This window comes from Mustela lutreola, chromosome 11 (genome assembly GCF_030435805.1).
Source record: "Mustela lutreola isolate mMusLut2 chromosome 11, mMusLut2.pri, whole genome shotgun sequence".
Taxonomy (NCBI): domain Eukaryota; kingdom Metazoa; phylum Chordata; class Mammalia; order Carnivora; family Mustelidae; genus Mustela; species Mustela lutreola.
The window spans coordinates 95876467-95895531 of NC_081300.1; the positions used below are offsets into that span (position 1 = coordinate 95876467).

Sequence of the window (19065 nt, forward strand, 5' to 3'; positions counted from 1 at the left end):
TGGTGTTCTGCACGCTGTTTTTACACTTAAAATTTGTGAGGTCGAAATAAAAGACAATTGGTATAGTTTCCAAAGAGGCTAGACAAATGCCCAATGAGCACATGAAAAGGAGTCAACATCACTAGTCATGACGCAAATGCAAATAAAAATTACAGTGAAATGTCATACAGCACTTCACCCTCGCGAGGTTGACTGCAATAAAATAAAATAAACCAGAATGAGTTGGCAAGGATGTGGGAAAAATGGAACTTCACTCGCTGCTGATGGCACAATCACTTTAGAAAACTGCTGTGTGGTTCCTCAAAAGGTAGAGCACACACATGAACCAGCAATTCCACTCCTACCTATACACCTAAGATGAATGATAACGTAAGTCCACTCACAAATACAAATGCTCAAAATAGCGTTATTCCTAATAGGCAGAAAGTGAAACAACCCAAATGTCCATCAGCTGATGAACAACAAGAAGGTGGTATATCCAAGCAATGGAAAATGATTTAGCCTAAAAAGGATGGAGAACTGACACATGCTCCAACACAGATAAACTCTGAAAATGTTTTGCTAAGTGAAGTCAGTCAGTCATACTGTATGATTCCATTTATGTGAAATGTCTAGAACGGGCAAGTCTGTAGAGACAGACTGCAGGGCTGGGAATACAGACTTTCTTCCTGGTATGAAGAAAAGATACTAAAACTGATGGTGGTGACAGTGGCCCAGTTTTGCGGGAACAAGACCGTTTACCCAGCAGTTTTTCCTGTTTTCCACCTACGAGCCACTATTTTTGACCAAACAACAGAAAAAGGACTTGCAGAAAACTCAGTGATTACTGCTGGAGACAAGTAGGATGAACTCCTCATCAGGGCAGGGAAGCCGCTCCTTGATGTAAAGCACACTTCAGTGTTACTTCCTGTTACTTGCCCTCAAACACAGAACAGCAGACTATCTGCTACTACTGCCTCAACGTGCTACTTTTATGCCTCATTATCTTTGCTCAGTCTGGTCTTGGATGTCTTACCTAAACTATCCCTGCCTCAAAACCCCAGATTTCCATCAATAGCAAACACAAGTGCTGATTCCTATGTGGGAATCTTTCCTGGACTCCCTCCCAGACACACACACAGCCAACCCTAAGAAGTGATGCCAGTCCAGGTCCCACCTTAGGTTCCCCTGCTGTCTCACTCGTGAGACACAGAGCTCCTGGAGAGCCTTCTGAACACAACAGATGTTTGATAAACTGGCATTTCTGGAGGTTTCTCCCCAAACACACAGGACACTTTCTATTGGCCATATTCACCCGAAGAGCTTTTCTAGAAACCTAACCACGCACAAAACAATCAAAGGAAACCAGTGATACAGAACTCGCCTTTCCTTTGTCTTCATGTTCCCTGGTCGACTCAGCATCTGAAAGCCTGGACTCCCTCCGCCATACAGCTACCACCTAACAGTCGGTTCAACAAAGCCGAATTCCTTCCATTAGTACAGCAACCACACAGCGCAGACAGGACAGGTCTTACCCCACTTCACAGAGCAACAACCAGAGAGGGGTTAAGCAATTTGCTCAAGCTGAGGCTGAAGCAAATCCAGGACCTCAAACGTCTTAAGTGTAGTTCTGATTTCTCATGCTGGTTTGCTAAGAGTATTACCAGTGAAAATTTTACACTTTTAATTAATTAAAAATATAATATAAATTCAGATGGAAGGACATACTCTAAAACACTGAAATGATTTTCTCTGGGCAGTGGGATTATGGGTAACTTGCTTTTTTCTGTTTTGTATGTGTTTGTTTTACTTTTATTTTTTTTTAAGATTTTATTTATTTATTTGTCAGAGAGAGAGAGAGGGAGAGGAGAGAGCATAGGCAGACATAATGGCAGGCAGAAGCAGAGGGAGAAGCAGGCTCCCCACCAAGCAAGGAGCCCGATGTGGGACTCAACCCAGGATGCTGGGATCATGACACAAGCCAAAGGCAGCCGCCCAACGAGCTGAGCCACCCAGGCATCCCTGTATGTGTTTGTTTTATACATTATGCGTTGAACCCACATATTATAAGACAACTAATATATATTATTAAAACATAAGGACCGGGGCGCCTGGTTCCTCAGTCGGTTAATCATCTGCCTTCAGCTCAGGTTGTGATCCCAGGGTCCTAGGATCAAGGCCCACATCGAGCTCCCTGCTGAGTGGGAGGTCTGCTTCTCCCTCTCCCACTCCCCCTGCTTGTGTTCCCTCTCTCTGTGTTAAGTAAATAAATAAAATCTTTAAAAATAAAAAGTAAAAATAAAATAAAATCTAGATTTGAGGGGCGCCTGGGTGGCTCAGTCACTTAAGTGTCTGCCTTTGGCTCAGGTCATGGTCCCAGGGTTCTGGGATGGAGCCCCGCATCAGTCTCCTTGCTCCTCGGGAAGCCTGCTTCTCCCTCTCCCTGATGCTCCCCGTGCTTGTACTGTCAAATGAATAAATAAAATCTTTAAAAAAATAAAATAAAATAAGATCTAAGTTTGACTCTGCAACTAGATTCTCAATATAGCAACCTAAATAAGCCATATATGCCGTACAACAGAACTGTTTCAAGATACACAATTTTTTCTAGTCACCCATGTGTGAAAAAAACTTAATGATAATAGTTTTCTTTCACTTAGGCCATAAAAAAGAAAAAATTACCATGCCTATAAAACTTATTTATTCCATAGTCCGGAAAAGAGAAGTCTAATAGGATCCTTCCTGCCTTAAGGTATTAGAACATAATGTCTCCAATAAGATATCACTCTTAGGAGTAAATCAGTTAGAGATAAGGCAGGAGGTCAAAAGATTTGTTTACAAGAATTTAAGGAAAATATCCCTAATATCTCTTATCTTTCTTTCCTGAGGGGAGAGGGGGATAAAATATGCCAAATATTTCAATGCACTACCCAACTAAGATGTGTAGGATCTGAGAAAAAAATCTCATTATGGTTGCCACCCCTTTATACATCAAACCCAAGTTTCAGGTGATTTGTACATCCCGAACATCTGGATCTTCAGGCCTTTAACTTCGGAGAAGATCCAGTAAATCAAGGACTCGGCAATTTTAAGTATGAAGAATGGGCAGGGTTTAACTGGGATCTAATCCAAGCTATACTTAGACGTCAGTAAGCAAAGGCGAATACAAATATCAAACTACTTGATTTGAGTCGCAAGTATATTAGACCTTATGCTTACGCAAAACATCAGGGCAGAAAACATTAGGGTCTGTACTCTCATTAGGATCCCTGAGAAGAGACAGAAGAGAATGCATTTCCCCAGAAAAAGAGATACCAAAGAGAGTTCCCAGTAGGGATTCTGTAATAGGACTAGTTCCTCTTTTCAAAGATTTCACAAAGAATAGTTTTAAGATTTTGTTGCTGAACCACTTAAGAAAGATAATTAAAAACCAGACCCACCCATTGAGTTAGTGCTAGTGGAATCTGTCCTTCTGGAAGTGCCAGATGGAGCTTAAAAAAAAAAAAAAAATCTCTTCACTAATGGTCGCCAAGATTCCTTGGCACTGGATGCCAAGACCAGGATATTAACCCAGAATTCCTAGCCAAATCCAAGGTTGGTTAATTACTATCTGCCAACCTTAAAAAAAAAAAAAAAGAAAAAAAAAAGGCACCTTCTCTGTTCCTGACTGAAATCTAAAGAGGTCGCTCTTACTTGAAATTCTTGTGTAGTACCATCAGTCAATCTGTTTTCCCTTAAAAGAGCATTGTAACTGAAATGCTGATTTAAAGCATATGGATTCTCTGAGTCCCATGTACATGGGAAACATACACTACATATATTAAAAATATATAAGATGCTGTAATAGTTTAAAGCCTCCCTAAACAGTAATCTAAAAAATTCACATCCAGGACAATACTGACAATGCTTTCTTTCCAATTAAGACTGAAGAGACTTACATGAAGGTTTATATTAAACAGAGATTTTTGAACCATGAAACTTTTAAGACTAAAAAGGAGCACAATTCCAGGAAAAAGCTATATATGCAAATGTCAGTTACAAGGCCTTCCAGGGTTGAGCAAAGATCCTGCATACAAATAGCAAAGCATACACTCCACAGCAATTCTGAACACCAAGTACCTTTTTTGGTGCTAAGGTGCCATTGCCAACATACCCTGCACATTGCTTGAAATACCATAAAGCAGGGTTCAATTTCTAGCTCTGTATTCACTAGCCATGTGGCCTTTTAGACAAGTTGGTAAAATTCTTTGAGCCTCATATGCTCCCACATATTTAACTTCTTCTTCAACAAAATCAAGAACGTTATTTGTATCTTTCACTATTTTAAAATATTTTAATAGATACATATTTTAAGGACTACAAACTATATGGCCTTCAATCATCCATCCCCTCCCAAACTCCCACCTCAAGACCTTTGTACTCGCTGTTCCGTCTTCTTACTGTGCCCTTCCCTCAGGGATCCACATTCCCTCACTTGCTCCAGCTCTTAACTGAAGTCCCAGTCTCCTCAAGGTCTCCTCTTGCCACCCTACCAAAAATTTCAATTACTTTAACTCTTGTCCCCAAAACTACATTTTTCCCCTTCCCTGACTTATTTTTTTTCATACCATGTAACACTGTACAACATACAATATTTTTTATCTAAATGGTTATTGTATTCCTCCCTTCCTTGAAGGGGGCTCCAGAACAAAGATCTCAGTTTTATTCATTGCTATACCATCAGCACCCAGAACAGCACCTGGCACAGAGCCATGTTCAATAAATATCTGTTGTGTGAATACCAAATGAGACTTAACACAGCCCACAGATAGGTACCCCACAGCCCCACCTGCTGCCTTTGGGGAGAATATCACAACACTTCAAAAACACTGTAAAGAACTATCAGCTTGTCGGGACTAACCAACAACACTGTCCACTCTTAACATCTGAAAAAACACTGGACCTCACACCTCATTTGTACAAGAAAGAAAATTAAGAAGCTGATAATTGGGGGGCACTTGGGTGGCTCAGTGGGTTAAAGCCTCTGCCTTCAGCTCAGGTCATGATCCTCAGGGTCCTGGGATTGAGCCCCGCACTGGGCTCCCTGCTCAGTGGGGAGCCTGCTTCCCCCTCTCTCTCTGCTTGCCTCTCTGCAAACTTGTGATCTTTGTCTGTCAAATAAATGAATAAAATCTTAAAAAAAAAAAAAAAGAAGAAGAGGCTGATAATTGGGATAAAGTAGAAAGTTACATGGGGTTAAAAAGTCTCACTTTGGTTAATACTGAGCAAAATTTCGTTTTAATGTTAATATTAAGCCAGTCGGCTCAGTCGGTTAAGCGTCTGCCTTCAGCTCAGGTCCTGATCCTCAAGGTCCTGGGATTGAGTCCCACACTGGGCTCCCTGCTCAGCGGGGAGCCTGCTTCTCCCTCTCCCTCTGCTCTTCCCCCTGCTTATATTCTCTCTCTCTGTCAAATACATAAATAAAATCTTTTAAAAAAATATTAAGCCATCCCCATGTAAATTTACTACCCTACCCTCTGCTTTTTTCTTTAGGTTTGACCTCTCTAAGCCAATCTTTTTTTTTTTATTTTTAAAGGTTTTGTTTATTTATTTATTTGAGAGAGGGCACACAACCAGGCAGAGGGGCAGAGGAAGAGGGAGAAACAGGCTCCCCACTGAGCAGGGAGCCAAATGTGGGGCTCAATCCCAGGACCCTGAGCTTAAGTCAGAGGCTTAACCCACTGAGCCACCAGGTGCCCACTAAAGCCAATCTTAAAACATACTGACCTCATATTTGCAATTTTACCAAACACCGTATTCTCCAGAAACCCGCAGAGGGTGCTAGAAAGTGAAACCAAAGCCTCGCTGGCTTGGTTGCTGGAGCACCCAGCCCTTGATCTCCCGGTTATGGGTTCGAGCCCCAAATGATGTAAAGATTACTTTAAAAAAATTTTTTTTTCTTTAACTTTTAAAAATCTTGAAGTGAAAGGTCCTTACCATATACATTCCCAGAATGAAATATACATATATTAAGTGTGTGTGTGTGTGTGTTGTGTGGCCATATATGGCCAGAAATACATCTGTAAATAATAATCAGGAACACCGGGTGTGTTAAAGTGAAAAATTCAAAGATGCCCACCTTTGTACGGAGTACAAGAGGACCAGATCATTGCTTATTAATCATCTATTGGGCTTAGAAGCCCAGCAGAGACAGTATTTAAAAAGCGGTGGTATTTAAAAGCAAGGGTCAAACATTATTGAGTTAAGTTCACATGTATTAATGTGTATGAGTGACATGGGATGCAAAAGACTCAATGTTAGACACTGGGTAACACTGGATGCCTGGGTGGCTCACTGGGTTGAGCCTCTGCCCCACCACCTCCTGTTTCTCTCCCTACTTGTGATCTCTCTCTCTGTCAGGTGAATAAATAAAATCTTTTTTTTTTTTTAATTTAATACAAGTAAGAAGGGCACCAAATTTGAAACTCCTAAACAACAGAAACCAGGTCGGCTTAGCCATTCTTTTTTTTTTTTTTTTTCTTAAAGATTTTATTTATTTACTTGACAGAGAGAGATCACAAGTAGGCATAGAGGCAGGCAGAGAGAGAGAGGAGGAAGCAGGCTCCCTGCTGAGCAGAGTGCCCCATGCGGGACTCGATCCCAGGACCCTGAGATCATGACCTGAGCCAAAGGCAGCAGCTTAACCCACTGAGCCACCCAGGCGCCTGACTTAGCCGTTCTTGAAAACGTAGGGAGGGCACGATCTCTATCTTCAGACAATACGTACAAGAGATCCCACCCAGTTTCAATTTTATTTTTACTCCTTCGAACGAGGAGGCCTAAGATGTACTCTTTCTGTGAATGTCAAAAACCCAGCACCAGCCTTGTTCTAGCAATTGTCTACTTCCTTTGATATAATAAAGCCCAGCCTTGCTCCTGGCCAGGAATTCACTAAACTAATCTCATAACTAAGCACCTGGAGTCAATACCTGAGCTCAAATCATGACACCCCCACTTATTAGCTATATGACCCTGAGCAAGGTACTTGACCTTTCCATGCCTCCTGTGTAAAATGGGGATAATGACAGCACCTTCCTTGGGTGAAGCTGATTAATGAGATAAAACATAAAAGACTTGCCCAAAGCCTGACCAAAGGAAGCCCTCACTAAAGGTTAATTGTTACTATTTCCAGAGGAAAAAACTGCCCCAAGGCTGAGGAGCAACATAACAGGATCCTTGTAAAAGGTTATCATTAAACCCCAAAGCCAAACACATTTGTTCTCCTGATTGGTGGATACCACAGGTTATAGTAATAATAATAAAACAGTAACACCAACCAGAATCATAACCCCAAAAGCAGCAACACAAATAACTGAGCTCTTACTGGCCAGGCACTGTCCTAACCTAAAACAGGAAGAAGGCAAGGTCGCTTAAAAAAAAAAAAAAAAAAAAAAAAAAAAAATCCAATTTTCTCTACCCTCCTTTTAAAATACGGTAACTGGTGACCAAGTTTTGCTAAAAACAGGTATGTAGAAGATTACAGACTTGACGTGGAATTTCTTCATACCACAGAGGTGGGGCTGTGAAGGGTGGAGGGGGTGGTGCTCGGTTCCTGCCAGATGGGAAAGCCACATGAAGTGGAGAAACAGCCGAGTTCAGGGTTTATCCCCAAATCAAAATCAGATTTTTGAACCACAGGACCTCCAAATTAGGGGAATCCGAAGGCTCTGCTTTTAAAATAACCTCTAAACAAGTGTCATCTGTCCTCCGAGCCAATCCCCTGCCGAGGGAGAAGGCTCGGGTTACGGGGCAGTGGTGTTATTTCAGAAATCCTTGTCACCTCTTGTCATCCACCCTCTCCGAGAATCACAGTCCCGCCGTGGGGGAGAGGGACAAAAGCCACGGCCAGGCAGGCCGGAGGCCAGCGGGGCCAGCCCGCCGGCCGGCGCACGCACGGAGGCCAGGGCCACGGTGCCCTCCGTTCCGGCTCGCGGGCACCGGGTGGCAGGGCCCGAGGAACGCTCCCGAGACCCGGCGGCAGCGCCCAGGGGCAACAGGTCCCGCCGGGGCTCGGCCTCCGCGGGGTCCCGGCCGCACCCAAGCCCCCCAGGGCCGAGGGGAGGGGAGCGGGGAGCCCGGGAGGGAGCGGCGCCTGGGGCGGCGCAGGGGCAAGGAGTCCAAGCTCCATCTTGAGGCGGACGGAGGAAGGGAAGGCCGGGCTCGGCGCTGACAGGGCCGGCTACTTTTCCGGCTCCGCGGTGGGGCACCCCAGGGACCCCCGGCCTCCAGGGCCACCCGCTCGGGACCCCCGGGGTCCCCTCGGAAGCGGCCCGCTCGAGGCACTCGGGGCCCTCCCGGACGCCGGGCTCGGCCCCCAACCCCCGGCCCCGAGCCCGGCGGACGGGAGCGGGCCCGGCCGGGAGCAAGGGGGAAGGGGAGGAGGGCACCAGGGAAGGGGAGAGGGCCCGCGCCGCGCCCCGCTCACCGCCGCCTCCGTCGCCGCCAGTCGCCGCCACCTGCCCCACTGCAGCAGCAGCAGCAGCCGCGCGGCCGCCGCCTCCCGCCTCCCGGCTCCTCGGCTCGGGGCGGGGGAGAGCGTGACGCGCCGCCGCCGCCGCCGCCGCCGCGGGGCCGGGCGGGCGCGCGCCGCCAGGAGAAGACGCCGCCGCGGCTCCTCCCCGCGCGCTCGGCCTCCGCGCCCGCCCCCCGGCCGGGCCGCCCGGCGCCTGAGCCCCGCGCCCCGAGCTCCGCGCGCACCCCCGGCCGCGGCCCGAGCCCGGCACCGCCGCCTCTTTGTCTGCACCCGCCGCTGCCTGGGAGCCGCGCTCCAGCCGCCCCGGCGCGCCCGCCGTCCAGCCCTCGGCTCCCACTGAGGACCGGGATGGGAGGGAGGCGTGGGGGAAGCCCCCAGCGGCCCGGACCGAGGGGCTTCTCCGGGTTTCGGTTAATGGCGCATTTTCTGAAAGTGTCCCCAGAATTGGCGGGTCACATCCGAGAGCTCCATTCAGTGTCCTGACCACAGCCTGGTAGCGTGGGGCTGATTGACTTTTTTCTCTTTTTCCTTTTTTTTTTTTTTTTTTTTCCTTTTTTCCTTTTCGACCAGACCCGGGGTGAGAAATCCTTGGATACTAGCTAGGAGGAGCTGCGCACCGCAGGTTAAGTTCAAGGAGCGTCGTCTCTGCCCTCCGCTCTCTCCGGGGAAAGACCCCCGGTGCGGAATCCCTGGGAAAACCTGGAAGGAGCCGCCTACAGCGAGTGAAGGTTGAGAAGGACCGTCTCCGTCTGCAGTCTCCTCTCCTCCGGGGAAAGACCGGGGCTTTAAAATCCCTTGAAATAAGCCCAGCACTTGCTCCCTTAGTTTGAGAAAAGCCTCTTTTATTCGCCCCTGCCGCTTTGGACGAAAGCCCTGGTTAATGCCCTGTCCTCCCTCCCTCCCCGCAGGGATCTCCCTTAAAAGCTTTTGAAAGGGACTGGAGAGGAGGCAGCCGCAGCCTGCTCGGGGCTGCTGCCACGGAGGGCGGCCAGCATTTCACTCTCACCGACCATGGCAACCCCAGAAGCTTTGCAACTCCTGGGAGCAATTTGCAGCTGTCAGGGAAGCCCGGCGTTTTGCAGCGACTCCGAGGTGGATCAGGGGCCCCAGGGCTTCCTCCTCCTGCGGGGTAGAAGGGAATAATCGGGAGGGCAACCCCTTTGCTGACCTTTATTCAAAGCACTGTGCTGCTGGACCAACAGGCTCGCACAAGAGTATATATACAGGCAGGGAGCTACGTTGGAAATGCACGAAGTTCCGACAAAGTAAATTTATCTGCTGGCCCCTCCCCTCGATTCAAGTTTTAAATCACAAAAATTATATTTCTTAATTCAGCACTGCCCTGGTTTTCAAGCTGCGAGGGCACCCCGGAAATCCAGAATCCACATTCCTAATCTAAAAGAGTCGCCTCACCCCTCATCTGAACACTTCAGCTCTAAGAAGCAACCTATATAATCACAGATGCCATAAAATGAGGTCACTGCTAATGGTGGGGTACTCCTGTAAACGCTTCTGTTTTTATCTTTTCTCCCCTACTCATTCTGCTGAGCCTGTCTTTGTTTTAAAATGCTGTTTTGTTCATTATAGACTTTTTGCATTTATTTCTATTTTTTAAGTATTGTGTCAAAACATTGTCTCTAAACTTTAAATTTAGTGACTAAGGCCTGGTCCCAGCCCTCCTAGCAGAACAGTGACTGGGATCAGTCCCCCAGAGTGGCCATTATTAAGACTAAAGAACATGCTCGGTCCTACCTCAAAATAAGCTCTCACATTCCGTTTTTAGATTTAGCCACTGATCATTTTAAAATGCAAGTCTTCTGTAGAAGTATTAGAACAGCTCAACTGACAAGACTTTGAAAGATGAAGGAAAGTAGCAGAAGTAGAAAACCAGGAAGGGCCTCCCAAATCTTCATTTTACAAAGTGAGGAAGTTAGTATATATCTGTGGGGTTTTTTGTTTGTTTTCTGGAACGAAAAAATAAAGGTTTAATCATATCATTGACGTAACCAGTAGGCGTAACTACAAATAGTGGTAGAACTGTGTTGAGGGAGAGAGGGTAGTAGTGCTTCAATCATAACAGACTGTCAGTAGAGGGTGTCCACAAATGATAAATAAGTAGCAATATAAGTATTCTTTTTTCTTTTTAAGATTTTATTTATTTGACAGAGACAGAGATAGAGAGGGGATACAAGCAGGGGGAGGGGGAGAGGAAGAAGCAGACTTCCCACTGAGCCAAGAGCCCCATGCAAGGTCCAATCCCAGGACCCCAGGATCACCACCCTAGCAGAAAGCAGACGCTCAATGACTGAGCCACCCAGAGGCCCTATAAGTGTATTCTGAGACATACAGAAGTTACTACCAGAAAAGCAAGAAGCAGAAAAATAGCATTCTCGGGGCACCTGGTTGGCTGAGTCGGTAGAAGTCCGCCAGACTCCTGGACTCAAGGGTTGTGGGTTTGGGCCCCATGTTGAGTGTAGAGATTATTTAAAAATAAAATCTATTTAAAAAAATATGTAGTCATCTCTGGGGAAGATGGGGTGAGGAAGGTGGGCAGAACAATGTTGCTTTTCACTATAAACCCTGATATACTTAATTTTTTAAAACCATGTGCATGCATTACTTTGCTTCCCCTCCCCCCAAAAGTATTTAAGATCTTCAAATAAAATGATTAAAGAATATACTCTGCAGGGGCGCTTGGGTGGCTCAGTGGGTTGGGGCCTCGGCCTTCGGCTCAGGTCATGATCCCAGGGTCCTGGCATCGGGCTCTCTGCTCAGTGGGGAGCCTGCTTCCTCCTCTCTCTCTGCTTGCCTCTCTGCCTACCGGTAATCTCTGTCTGTCAAATAAATAAATAAAATCTTTAAAAAAAAAAAAAATATATATATATATATATACTCTGCAAATAAGACAAAATCAGAGGAGCAACCAAACACTAAGAGACTATTAACGATAAGAAACAAACTTATCGTTTGTTAAGTTTGGTTAAGGGGTGCCTGGGTAGCTCAGTGGGTTAAGCCTCTGCCTTCGACTCAGGTCATGATCTCGGGGTCCTGGAATTGAGTCCCACATCTGGCTCTCTGCTCAGAAGGGAGTCCCCCTCTCTCTCTCTCTGCCTGCCTCTCTGCCTACTTGTGATCTCTCTCTGTCAAATAAATAAATAAAATCTTTTAAAAAATCATAATATCTTTAAAAAAACAAAAACTAAAGAATGCTGATGGTAGGGTTTCATGAAATTTTTCAAAAAGCAAAATGATGAGAGAATGACAAGCTAAATTTAGATTCCTACCGTCACTTCTGAAAGGGAACAATCTTGTGACAACAAAAGCCGCATTGTACACATTGAGTTAACAAAGAACAATATCAACAGAGCACCACACATGATGTAAACTGTATTTTAGGTCTTCTAAATAGACTGGTGCTTTGAGTGCTTGTAGTTTCATGAAGAGGGGATTGAACAAGTTGACTTATCAAGTTCCTACCGCAAACATTTTTAAGATTCTGTGACTTTTCTCCAGTAAAGCAAAACATTGGTGAAATCAGTGGTTGATGTAGCCATTCAAACCTAATTCAACAAATATTTGTTGAGTGCATGAAAAGCTGATCCTATCTTCAGCAAAAAAATCAAGCAGACTCAACCAAATACATGTACACCCATGTTCACAGCAGTACAATTCATAATAATCAAAAGATAGAAACAGCTAGGGCACCTGGGTGGCTCAGTGGGTTGAGCCGCTGCCTTCGGCTCAGGTCATGATCTCAGAGTCCTGGGATCGAGTCCCGCATCGGGCTCTCTGCTCGGCAGAGAGCCTGCTTCCCTCTCTCTCTCTCTGCCTGCCTCTCCATCTACTTGTGATTTCTCTCTGTCAAATAAATAAATAAAAATCTTTAAAAAAAAAAAAAAAGATAGAAACAGCTAAATGTCCCTCGGCAGATGAATAGGTTAAAAGTATAGAATATAAATACAGTGAGATAGTACCAATCAAAAGAAAAAAAATGAAGTAGTGACCCATGCTACAAGCCGAATCAGCCTCAAAAACATGGTGCTGAGTGAAAGAAGCCAGACACAAAAGACTACATATTGTGTCTCCATTTATATGAAATATCCAGGGGCGCCTGGGTGGCTCAGTCGGTTGGGCTTCTGCCTTTGGCTCAGGTCATGATCCCAGGGTCCTGGGATCGAGTCCTGCATTGGGCTCCCTGTTCAGGGGGGAAGCCTGCTTCTTCCTCTCCCTATGCCTGCTGCCCCCTTACTTGTGCTCGTTCTCTCTCTGTTGAATAAATAAATAAAATCTTTAAAAAAAGAAAAAGAAATATCCAGAATAAGTTAATACATGGAGACAGAAAGTAAATGGTGGTTGCCAGAGGCTGGGGGTGCTGGGTAGCAGGTGGGAACAACAGCTTAATGGGTGCAGGGTCTCCTTTTGGAGTGATTCAAGTGTTTGGATCCAGACAGCGGTGGTGGTCGCACAACATTGTGAATGTACTAAATGCTACCAAGTTGCAGGCTTTAAAATGGCTGATTTTGGAGGCACCTGGGTGGATCAGTTGGTCAAGTGTCTGAATTTGGCTCAGGTCCTGATCTCAGGGTCCTGGGATCAAGCCGGACAAGCTCAATGAGGAGTCTGCTTATCCCTCTCCCTCTGTCCCTTCCCAGCTCCTGCTCGCTCGCTCTCTCTCTCAAACAGATAAATAAAATCTTTTAAAAATGGTTGATTTCATGCTATTTGAATATTATTTCAATAAAAATTTAAATAAATATTAAAAGAAATGAGTATGTGTAAATAATATAAATAAATGAGATATAAATAAATATATCAATATAAGTAAATAAATAAATAGCTAGATAGATAGATAGATAGAAGTAATAAATGCCGCCCCACCGGGGACCTGGGTGGCTCAGTGGGTTAAGCCTCTGCCTTGGGCTAAGGTCATGATCCCAGGGTCCTGGGATTGAGCCCCACATCGGGCTCTCTGCTCATTGGGGAACCTGCTTCCTCCTCTCTCTCTCTGCCTGCCACTCGGCCTACTTGTGATCTCTCTGTCAAATAAATTAATTAATTAAATCCTTCAAATAAATAAATAAATAAATAAATAAATGTTTCCCCCTGCAAAAAAAAGTCAAGCAGAGAATGGATGATAACCAGGTAGGTAGGAGATTTTGGAAAAGAGATGTTATTTTTTATATATTTAAAAGATTTTAAGTCACTTCTGTACCCAACATGGGGCTCAAAGTCACAGCCCCAAGATCAAGGGTCACAGCCTTTACTGACTGAGCCAGCCAGGCCTTCCTAACTCTAATATTCTATTCTTTTAGAATAGACCCAGCTTTAGAAAGACCCAGCTTTTTCTTAGGTGTTCAACCTGACAAGGGGGGACCACAACTGTATTGGGTCTGAAGTCTCACTGGACAAAAAATACCAAAAATGGAATCTGGACTATAAATCTAAGGGAAGGTGCACAGGGCCTGGCCAGCCCCTGGCAGGGCTCTGAGAAAATGGCTCGCTCACATTCAGATACCTTCTAAAAGGAAAGGCCCAAACAAAATTGGCACATCTTTTTTTTTTTTTTAAGATTTTATTTTTATTTATTTATTTGTCAGAGAAAGAGAGAGCAAGTACAAGCAAGGGGAGCAGCAGGTGCCCTGATGAGCAAGGAGTCAGATGCGGGACTTGATCCCAGGACCCCAGGATCATGGCCTGAGCTGAAGGCAGACGCTTAACCCACTGAGCCACCCAGGTACCCCCAAATAGGCAAATCTAATACTATCCTCAATCCTACGACCTGGAGACACCAGCTAGTCTCTGTGATTTCAACTAAAAAATGTTAATACCAGATTGACTAGTTCACTTAACTCTGTCATACTAACGTCACTGACTGCATGAGTCACAGGTTGACTGAGGATATATGTGTGTGTTTCTGGGTGTAGGCAGGTCAGTTGGATATACTTGGGATACTCTTAATGGTGGTCAGTGAGACTGGTATCAGGATTTCCTAGGTAAAAGAGTTTAAACAACAAAAAGAAAGAGGCAGGGTGCCTGGGTGGCTCAGTGGGTTAAAGCCTCTGCCTTCGGCTCAGGTCCTGATCTCGGGGTCCTGGAATCGAGTCCCGCATCGGGCTCTCTGCTCGGCAGGGAGCCTGCTTCCTCCTCTCTCTCTCTCTCTGCCTACTTGAGATCTCTCTCTCGCTGTCAGATAAATAAATAAATAATAAAAAATAGAAATAAAGAAGAAAGAGGCAAAACAGGGGCACCTGGGTGGCTCAGTGGGTTAAGCCTCTGCCTTTGGCTCAGGTCATGATCCCGGGGTCCTGGGATCAAGCCCCGCATTGGACTCCCTGCTGTGTGGGAAACCTGCTTCTCCCTCTTCCACTCTCTCCTCTTGCCTGGTCTCTCTCTGTCAAGTAAATAAATAAAATCTTTTTTTTTTTTTTTTAAAGAAAGAGGCAAAACAGTGTGTAACATGCCATTTTTTTTAAATAAGGGAGAGAGGTGTAGATAACTGTTTAATGAAAGTATTTATAGAAAACAAAATATTAATATGCTTTTCTTGCCTTGTCTTTGATCATAGCTGATCCTGACCCTGGATGGTGCAAGTCCTCCACTTGCAGTGACCGTGAGGTGAGAGTGAAAGAGAAATCGGGTTGTTAGCCAAGAAGAGGAGAAAAAAAGAAGAAATTAATATTCAGGTTTTGACATTCAAAATCGGATCTTTTTTTAAAAGATTTTATCTATTCATTTGAGGGCGGGGAGAGCACAAGCAGGGGGAACAGCAGAGAGAGAGCTCAACGTGGGGCTTGATTCCACGACCCCGGGATCATGACCTGAGCTGAAGGCAGACACTTAATGGACTGAGCCATCCAGGTGCCCCCAAAAATAGGATTTTTTTTTTTTTAAGAATTTGCTGTTAGAGTTCACTGACCTTTTTTTTTTTTTTTTTTAAGGTTTTATTTATTTATGTGACAGAAAGATAGAGCAGAAGTAGGCAGAGGGGCAGGCAGAGGGGAGGGAGAAGCAGGCTCCTGTGGGGCTCGATCCCAGGACCCTGGGAGCATGACCTGAGCTAAAGGCAGCGGCTTAACCGACTGAGCCACCCAGGCACCCCCCAAAATAGAATCTTTTCAACAGCTTTACTGACATGTAATTCACTTACCTTACAATTCACCCATTTTAAAGTATATAGTTCAGAGTGCCTGCGGGGGTGTTCAGTCGGTCATGACCTCAAGGTCATTGGATGGAGCCCCATGTTGGTCTCCGTGTTCAGCAGGGAGACTGTTTGAGATTCTCTGTCTCCCTCTGTCCCTCCTACCTCCACCCTCCTCTTTCTCCCTCTCTTAAAAAAAAAAAAAAAAGGTATATAATTTAATGGGTTTTAGTATATTACATTATTAACTTTTTTAATGTGGTTAAAAAACATATAACATAGAATTTCCCAGTTTAACCATTTCTAAGTGTACACTCAGGGATATCAGTTGCAGTCACAGTGTTCTCTAACCCAAAACAGGACTTTGCAGAGGAAAAGAATGGCTTCTAGCATTGTCAAGTGAGAAACGATTATTAAAAACCCTTTACCTCTCTTGGGGCACCTGGGTGGCTCAGTGGGTTAAAGCCTCTGCCTTTGGTTCAGGTCATAATCTCAGGGTCCTGGGATCGAGCCCCACATTGGGCTCTCTGATCAGCGGGGAGCCTGTTCTCTCTCTCTCTCTGTCTGCCTCTCTGCTTACTTGTGATCTCTGTCTGTCAAATAAATAAATAAAATCTTTAAAAAAAAAAAAAAAAAAGACCCTTTACCTCTCATTTGTCATACCAAGGGCCTGGAAGACCTTCAAGTTTCCGCTGTGATGTGCAGAAGAAACTCCTTTCTAGCATTAAGGCTTAGCTAGGAGGCTGGAGATGGGAAGAAAGGGGGTGTGACACAGAAGGAATAAAAGAATGGCGTCCTTCCAGGCCTGGGAGCTGATGAGGAAGAATGAAGAAGAGAGTCAGGGGATGAAGACAGATCCACAGGTTGCGATATAGGGCAAGGAAGAAGGGTGGCTCCCAGAACAGGAGACTCTGTCCCCAGTCCACATTTAAGAGTCTGGAAGAAAGCCCGCAGGCAGGTTGGTAGCTCTATGCCCACATTGTTAGGAAGATGGCCGGCAAGTTCAGGCATACAGGAGATCTAGTTTATGCTTCTAGGCCTCACTTAGACGCTCAGTGGCATGAATGGCTGTTTGAGAGCTGTGTGCTTGCTCTGGGAGCCATGGGGGCAGCATCGCAAGGTGGCCGTGCCCGTGGGAGGAGGGGAGCCTGAGTCAGCAGGAGGAGGCACTGACTGAGCCAAGAAATAGCATATGTTCGGAGTAGACTCCACGCAAACACTTGGACACAGAACTAGGACAGCCGCCCTCTAAGAACTCAGCTGTGGTGGACATTGCTGATTGCCTTCCCCAAGATTCCCTCCCCCTTTCTTAGTGAACAAGCCCCAATTATACTGGACATGGCAACGTGCCCAACACTTTATGCTCACTTACTCAGACTTTCCCTAGGAAAGTCAGCTGGAGGCCCTTCTGGGAAAGCCTTTCCTTCCCTGATCAGTGGAGACAAACACAGATGTGCCATCTGGAGCCAAAGCAGCTATGTTGTTACCCTGAGGTAATTAATGAGCATGAAGACAAAAACCAACAGGCCAAGGAGGCAGAATAGACGGATGGAAAGAACACAACTCCTCTGCGAAGAAGAGACCTATTCATCTGGGGCAAATATTTGAGAAGAACCAAAACAGAATACGTAGAACAATAAAATAAATACTTGGGGCGCCTGGGTGGCTCAGTTCGTTAAAGCCTTTGCCTTCGGCTCCGGTCGTGATCCCAGGGTCCTGGGATCGGGCCCCGCGTTGGGCTCCCTGCTCTGCGGGGAGCCTGCTTCCCCCTCTCTCTCTATGCCTGCCTCTCTGCCTGCTGGTGATCTCTATATGTCAAATGAATAAATGAAATCTTAAAAAAAAAAAAAGAAACTAAAAATGGCTACTGAGGATTTTTATTGCTTTTCTGTATGTTATGTGTAAGTGTATTTTACTCCAAATATTTCAGCAAATGTACATCACTTGTTAATGCTTTGTCAATTTGACATTTGTTTTGGGGAGATGCCACATAGTTCTGAGTCCTGTGCCAAGGCGGACATGGGTTTGGGGGAGACCAAAAGCTTCTTACAGGAGTTTTCTCGCTAAGTGGAGAGTCCTCAAATGACCCTTGCATTTTGTAATGTGAATAATCCACATATAATACAAGCACATATACAAATCATCTTGTGTTCTGGACTTTACTAGATAAGGTAGATTATCATTTTCTTTTTTTTTTTTTAAGATTTAATTATTTTAATTTTTTTAAAAGATTTATTTATTTATTTATCTGACAGACAGAGATCACAAGTGCAGAGAGGCAGGCAGAGAGGGGTAAGCGGACTCCCCACTGAGCAGAGAGCCTGATGCGGGGCTCAATCCCAGGACCCTGGGGATCATGACCTGAGCCGAAGGCAGAGGCTTTAACCCACTGAGCCACCCAGGCACCCCAAGATTTATTTATTTTAAAAAGAGAGAGATCAGGGGAAGGGCAGGGAAGAAAAAGAGAGAGAGAAGCAGACTCCCCACTGAGTGGGGAGCCTGACGACACAGAGCTCAATCCTTCGACCCTGAGATCATGACCTGAGCCAAAATCAAGAGTCAGATGCCCAACCAACTGAACCACCCAGGCACCACTGTCATATTCTTTCTTGTTTATCCTTCTGCATACGTGGGTAGGTCTCAAATTGAACATTAATGCCAAACATATGAATTATGCACTTTTTCCCCAGTATCTTCAACCTATTTGTGTCTACTGACTCATTAACACGTAAATATATTCAAACTCCTTTATCTTGAAAACAAAATAAAACAGAAGAAAACCCTCCATCAACACATCTTCACTTTTCCAGCCAAGCTTCTTGAACAAGCTCTCTATGCTTGATACCACTGTTTCCCCATTGCAATCCGGCCACACGGCTTACCCGAAGTGGTTACTGCCAATATCATCAACGAACACTGGGTCATTTAATGAACTTACTGACGTGGCTATTACTGATGACTCTGGCAATAGGAGTTTCAGCTAAGCAGTGGAGACAAGAATTTCACCTACTTGACCTTTTAGCAGCATTTTCGCTGGTGGCTGTTCTCTCTTTGGTAAATTGCAAAAAATGGCTACAATTATGCATGCCAAAATCCATGAGGAGAGCTACCTAGAGAACCTGTAACTGATTGTCTTTGGGATTTATCAGGGAGCCCAACTGAGACCAGAAGAAGCACCCATCTAAGCACAGTCTAAATTTCCAATTTACAGAATTATGAGCTACATAAATGGTTGTGCTTTTAATGCACTGTCTTGGGGTGGTTTGTTACTCAGCAAGAGCTAACTGATACATCCTCTTACCACATCCTTCGTCTTCTATGGCATCATACCCTTCTTATTTTCCTCTTTCTTCTCAGGCTAGTCCTTCTCAATTTCTTTTTCAGGACTCTCTCTAACTACCCCTTAACACTGATGTACCTCCGGGATCTATTCTAG

General features: G+C 45.2%; 1 protein-coding gene across 3 annotated transcripts in view; it reads right to left on the reverse strand.

Moving 5' to 3' along the window:
- Positions 1-8592, reverse strand: part of CLIP1 (CAP-Gly domain containing linker protein 1) — a 122798-nt gene extending 114206 nt beyond the window's left edge. For 2 of the 3 annotated variants that reach the window (XM_059139600.1, XM_059139599.1), the window contains exon 1: positions 8444-8592. The gene's annotated coding sequence lies outside the window, so the exon portion shown is untranslated. The remainder of the gene's footprint in view (positions 1-8443) is intronic. The other variant, XM_059139601.1, reaches the window with a different exon arrangement.
- Between the last annotated feature and the right edge of the window lie 10473 nt (positions 8593-19065).